This window comes from Oenanthe melanoleuca, chromosome 1A (genome assembly GCF_029582105.1).
Source record: "Oenanthe melanoleuca isolate GR-GAL-2019-014 chromosome 1A, OMel1.0, whole genome shotgun sequence".
Classification (NCBI taxonomy): Eukaryota; Metazoa; Chordata; class Aves; order Passeriformes; family Muscicapidae; genus Oenanthe; species Oenanthe melanoleuca.
In genome coordinates this window covers 6,035,119-6,041,730 of record NC_079334.1, presented here as the reverse complement: position 1 = coordinate 6,041,730, position 6,612 = coordinate 6,035,119, and positions in this window count along the sequence as shown.

Below are 6,612 nucleotides of genomic sequence, written 5' to 3'. Positions count from 1 at the left end.
GATACAGAGGTGCTGACTTGGGTGTTTCCTCGGGGTAATGTGTCTATTTTAAGAACATACAGACACTTGCTGATCACCACAAGGGTGGTTATAAACAGCACACAGTCAATTCCCCTTTGCAGAAACACCACAGCCTTGTCCCAAGGAACAGATGCTTTGGTGTCCTTTTTCTTTGGGCCACTCACAAAACCAAGAGGCTGTTTGGACACATCCAGCACCCCTTTCTGTCCCCCACCCCTGACTGTGAATGGGGGGAACCTTTGCCCAGGGCTCTGACCCCGTGGTGTGGAAAAGCATCTGGATCATTAAGCTTGGCTTTTATAAATCTGGGCTCAGTTTCACAAAGGCTGCTCAGAAAGCTCAGACAGAGGCAAGAGCTTCAAGCCACAAAGTATCCTTAAGGATTTTGTGTGTGGTGACTGCTTGGGATTTTTAACTTTTTGATGAAGAATTTTATCATGGGTGTGATGCATCATGTGCAAACCATTAACTCCTCTCACCATAGCTGTACATTTTCAAATACAAAGGATCTCTTTATTAAAGCACTTAAAAATAGCGTTCTGGTGCCAAAGGTTATCCAGTTTTCTGCTGCAGAGCATGTCAGCAACTCTCTGACAGCTTGCAGTGCATGGCAGTGATTTATTTGTGGAATTCCTAGAGAGCAGGGGCAAGCTGTGCAGAAGCCCTGATGCATCAAATTCACTGATGTATGATAAAAGATGTAATAGCTGATAACACAAACGTATTGAGGGGGTCACAGAGAACATGCTCTCTGTCTGCAGAGCTGGGGAGACCTGGGACCTAAGGACAGGAGGATGAGAATCACTGCTGCAAAGCTCAAGGGGTGTTTTAATGTGGCCAGGGAGGGCCTTGACAGATTGGTGGGAGGAGGAAGATGCTGGCACGTAACACTGGACACGTTTATTGGCACATAACAAGGGACAGGGACCCCTACCTGTCTGCACAGCTCCACTCTGGATGGGAGCTGGAGCTGATCCCAGCACAGAACCCTGCTGCAGGATTCTGGCAGTGCCAGCTCCTCAGGGCCTCAAGTCACCACTGCCCCATTGCTTTCTATTGGGGAGCTGCTTCCAATGATTTTAACCCAGCCTCAGATTTACACCACTAAAAACCTGGCTCCAAGCAGGCTGTGAGGGAATTTCCTTGACTTTTCTCCCCCTTCCCTTTAGAAATACTGCTGCCTGTTTTCCATTTTCCTATAGGTTTTCTATCCACTGATCCAAACACTCCAAAATAAACACGTACATTTCCTTCCCTGGTACTCTGAGTCAGGATCTATTTAGCTGCCTCTGCAGGAGTGAGCAATCCTAAAAATCCCAACATTGGTATTAAACAAAAGTTTCTTTTATTTTTAGAGCCATCTGAAGGTGTTACATCTCAGCAATACTTCCTGGTGTGTTCACATGCCCCATCCCTAGCAGTGTTCCAGGCCAGGTTGGATGGGGCTCTGAACAGCCTGGTCTGGTGGAAGGTGTCCCTGCCCATGGCAGGGGGTGGAACTGGAGCTGGATGAGCCTCAAAGTCCCTTCCAACCCAAACCATTCTGTGATTTTAAGATTCTAGGATGATTCTTGCAGTGCTTCCAGATGTATTTCCTAGGGCTGCACGCTGTTGTGGATTTATTAACCCCCATTAGACACACTTTGCTGTAATTTATCCTAATTCAAGTCTGGAGCAAAGGCAGCCACTCCCAGAAAATTCTGCATGTGTAAGCTGTTGAATGGACAGTGGAGTCTCCTGAAATTAGGCTGAATGAAAACTGAATTACTGCACAGCAAAGCAGTACTGTGAGTTTTTCTTGATGTGAAATTCCAGCCCTAAGTGTGTGAGGAAGCAGGTAACCAAGCTGCTGCTGCTGCAGACAGACATTGTTTCTTCCTGTGTTTGTTTAGTTATTATCGTAGTAACAACCAAAGGCATAAACCAAGAACAAAAAAAAATAATTAGGTTGATATAAAATACATATTAATACATATAATTTATTTAGGCTTGCCTAAATATAAGATGAGATAGATTGTACAAAACAAAGTAGAAAAGACTCATTGGTTCAAGAAGGCAACACCTCTTTGAAAACATGCTTTCTGCAAAACATTACAAGATACACAGCTCTGTGATCAACACCAGGTGTTAATTTGTGTTGTTCATTTTTCCTTCTCTTGTTTGTTTCTGAGAAAAATCCCTAGTTTGGGAAAGGTCTGAGATGGAGGTGAGAAAGCTAACAGCCTGGGGAAAATCTGAGTTGGATTTTTCCATGAGCCTTCAGCAGTGTCCACAGTCCTGTGCAAACCAGCCTTGTGATGACAAATAACTGCATCCAGGTGATGGAGAAACATGGATTTGTCACCTGGAATCTTCTCTGTGGAATTGGTGATTCCAGGTTAAACTACTTGCTTGCTCCAAAGCCACCAGGCAGTTCCCTGAAGTGCAAGCCTGCATGTCTTGGCTTTTCCAAGCTTTGACAGGTCTGTGGATCACTGAGGTCAGAAGCTTCCAGCCTTCCCTAAGTCTTCAAATTGTCCTGTATCTCCAAAGAATAATTTTCCAAGCACAGCAGTCAGTGAGAAGGGCTACCCTGGGATTCTGCTTCGAGTTTCCCAGGGGAGCTGGGGAAATACATCCTGTCCAAGAAAAACGTGAGCTGCTACTGCTGCTGGAACATTTTTTTATTTCTTTGAAAAATATTAGTTCTCTATGCCTTGTCCTGAGCAACATACTCAGCTTAGGAGGTCTAGGCAAAATAGGCAAAGGACTGTTGAGGTGGGAAAAGGAATGTAGATTTTAAAGTGCTGACAAGGATCTTCTTTTTTTCCCCCCTGAAGTAAAAAAAATTCAGCAGTAAAAGTCTTGGAAAGAAATTTTTTTTTTTTTTTCTTTTCCTCTCTTTATGAACCATTTTAATATTTTTCCATGTGTTTCTGGTCATCTCAGGGCGACGTATAGTTTTTCCAAACTCCAGAGAGGTGAAGCTCTTGGTGAGGTAGAAATCAGCTCAATCCCAAAGATTTTAGTAACTCCAAGGGATGCCTGCAGAGGCCAGGGGAGAGCATCAGGGGGGCAGCTGATGCTGGTGTGCCACAGGTTGTGCTGCAGCCCCTCTGCTTTTCCACACTGTCTCAGGCAGCAGAGATCTACTCAAATCCTTCTTCCTTCTGTTCCTTTCAGGGAGCAGAGGGATGGTGGACTTCCACTAGAGTGCCTAATGCCCTCTTTTCCTCCCCACAGGATGGTCCTCACTCCCCTGAGAGATCCCTCAGTTTTGGGTGCTGAGTTGCTGGTGCCAACAATAGAAAAGAGGCATCGAAGCACTTGGTTTAGAGACACAATTTGGACCCCCCACTGATTTTTTCCAAACATTTCTGGGCCCCATTGGGATGAAACCCATTAATTTCAGTGGGATTTGGATGGTTTCCTACTTACACAAAAGTTGAAAAATTGTGCTTTAAAAGAAACGCCGAAGTTAAATAGGGAAATTTTAACGATTCTCTTTGTATTTTAATTTGGTGGCTGTATGCTGACAGTATAATTAGAGAGATGCTATGTTAATTAATGCCAGATGACATTAGTGGGATGGCAAAAGCATCCAGTTTTGTAAAGAATAGCTCACAGTTGAACTGTTCCTTTCTTCCCACCCCATTTTTAGTAGAGAACAATATTAAAAAAGTCAGAGACAGCTGAATTAAACCAAAATTCAAACCATTCACAAACACCATGTATCTTAGCATGTTATTTTCAATCCAAGTCTAATGTTATTGCAGAGAAAATACATTAGCCATGTTTCCTTTAGTGCTTACATGTTTAAAAAAAGAAGGAAGGTTTGCAGGACCTCACGCTATTCTCGTGCTTAAAGTGGGTAGTGGCCAACCAAGTTGCTACTGAAGCCAAGGGAGCAGGACCTAGGCTTGTGATTTACATAGCTGAGGGTTTGAAATGTAATTTTTGGTTTAGTGTTTGTGGATTTCTTGGGGTTCATCAGATAAATTGAAAGAGGTTTGCAGTGATGGAGCAATGCAGGGTCAGTGTGAGCCCTTACATGCTGTATTCATATTCTGGGTGAGTTCAGCTTTGTTAGACTTCAATCTGTACATGTAAAATTACTGGAGCCCCCAAACCACTCCAGGAAATTTGACAGGGCATGAAAGTCACCATCTCATGAGAACTGTAGCCTTTATTTTAATGTAAACTCACAAATTGCACACGTAGAGGTATTTATCTATGGATGCAAATATTTATATATATAAGTTCACTGTATGTTGTTGTATAAATGTCTTGTAGATCCTGTCTTGAGCAGAGTTAGTAAGTTAAAAGTCTTGGGGAATATAATTGTATCCTGCTGTGTCAGCAGATGAAAAATTGCAAGCACATTTTACTGTTCTAAATAGAACATAAAATGAAAAATCCTCTGTAGGTGATCTCAACAAGAGAGCAGCAGAAGGAAATTGGGAGAACTTCCTTAAAAGTCTTAAATTTTCCTGGAGGGAGAAGAGGCAAAGGTACAACCTGAAGGCTGGCAGATCCCAAATGACCTCTGGCTAAACCCAGGGAAGCAGCACTGCATGGCCAGGACTGAATCCATGCTGCTGACTGTCTGGCAATGTCAGTATCACTACCACCCTTGGCTTATTTAAAAAAAAAAAAAAAAAATTCCCTTTACTAATATTCCTAATTCACAGCAGGCAAACCTGAAGTTGCACAAAACCCACTTACCTTTCTGTGTTAACACTACACTGGCTTTGCATCTGCTTTGCATAGAGTCCAATGCCAGGAAAAAACACAGGAAAATTAACTCTTGTCCCAGCTTGTCTGATGCTCTCTGTTAACAGGGAAAGCTTACTATTCATCCCCAGGCTGGAGCTGAATTTTACATGTTCTGCCCCTGGCAAGTTAGAAATGCCCCTTTACTCTCAAAATGAAAATGTCACAGAATGTATTGTACCATGTTTAGGAACAGGCAAATCTGAGTGCTATAAATGTGGGATTATATTTGGTTAGTGCTTGATATTATAAAGGAGTAAAGAGCTGTGAGTGGTTTTGCCCTCAATATTCCATATCCATGGAGGATCCAGAAGACAGGGGCTGGAATATTTTATTGAAACTATGCTTTAACTTAACTGAAGTGTTCTGGGATCTGAGGGTGTGCATCATCTTTGCACATGTTCAGAATTCTCTGTGCAAATTACACCAAAGAAACAATCACTAAAATGAAGATGGTAACTCATAGAAAAAATTCCACAGAATCTAAGAGGTTTTCCATCACTTGTGCTGACTATCACCAGTTTTCATATCAATGCAGTGAATGGGCTGGCACTTAATGTTCCTCACCAGCTCATTTATTTGATCTTGTTTTCAAACCACTCCACACGAGAAGGTATTTCTATATTGAATGCAAATACAGCAAAAAGCAATTTCATAATAGATATTTACAAACAAAATCTGTGCACAAAAAAAAAAAAAAAACAAAAAAAAAAAACCAGCTTTGCATTCTGCTCTTTCCAGAATCCTAACAATTCCTTCAATTCCTTTTCCCTCCACATGACATGCAAAAGGATTGTTTGCAGATTTCACTGAGATATCCTAAGGAGATAGGACAGCACAAGCTGTCATCAGGACCTGAAGTTTTCTTGGAGAAGGTTCTGCCAGCAGCAGCTGCTCTCTGGATACTCTTCTGATCCCAGCTGTGGCTGTGTGGGTTCAGGGTTTCCCACATCCCAAGCTTGTGGTTTTACCACCAGGCTACTTGTTCTTTGAAAGCAAGTCTGACTTTTGGGTTTTACATCTGCTCATGTGAGGCAGCCTAATTAATAACCCTGATTTGCGAGATGATCTCGTGTTACTCTGTCACATGGATTTTTGGGATCTTTGGTTTTTTATTGTGGCTCTTGGGAAACAACCTAATAACCTTTAACACAAAAATTACTAGGTTACTGACACCTAATTTTGGGGGAGAAGTGAAATGGGGATCATAAAGAATTTCCTGTCCCTGGCAGTGTCCAAGCCCAGGCTGGATGGAGCTTGGAGCACCCTGGGATGGGGAAAGCTGTCCCAGTCCATGGCAGGGGGTGGGACTGGATGATCCTTAAGGTTCAGACCATTCTGTAATTCTGTATTTCAGTTACAGGCAGTTATGCTTTTAGCTTTTTAATAAGAAATCATGGTTTACTGTGTATCTGTTAACTTGTTAAAAACTCCAAACACTGCGTTTATCAACTTTCATTCAGAGCTAATAAGCAAACCTTGTAAATTTTATTTTGAAAGCTGACCAACAATTTTTCATTTGTTTTGTACGTGTTGTGGCAATTGCACAAATGCTCTGCTGACATTTCCGTGGTGGATAAAATGATAGATAAAATCTTTGTGTGTAACCAGGCAGGCCTGTCCTGTCCTCTTGGGCCTCTTCCCCTCCAGGGTCCCAAGGCAGTGAGGGAAGGGGGAAATAGTGAGGAAATGCTGGAATTGGACACATTTCCCTTCACCACCCTGGAGTGTGCACTTCCCAGCCAGACTCTTCCCAAATGTCTCTCCAAGCCTCTCCCTGGTCCCAAACCCGCATCCTCTGGCCCCACAGAACCCCACAATGGGTCAGGCCGGACGGGA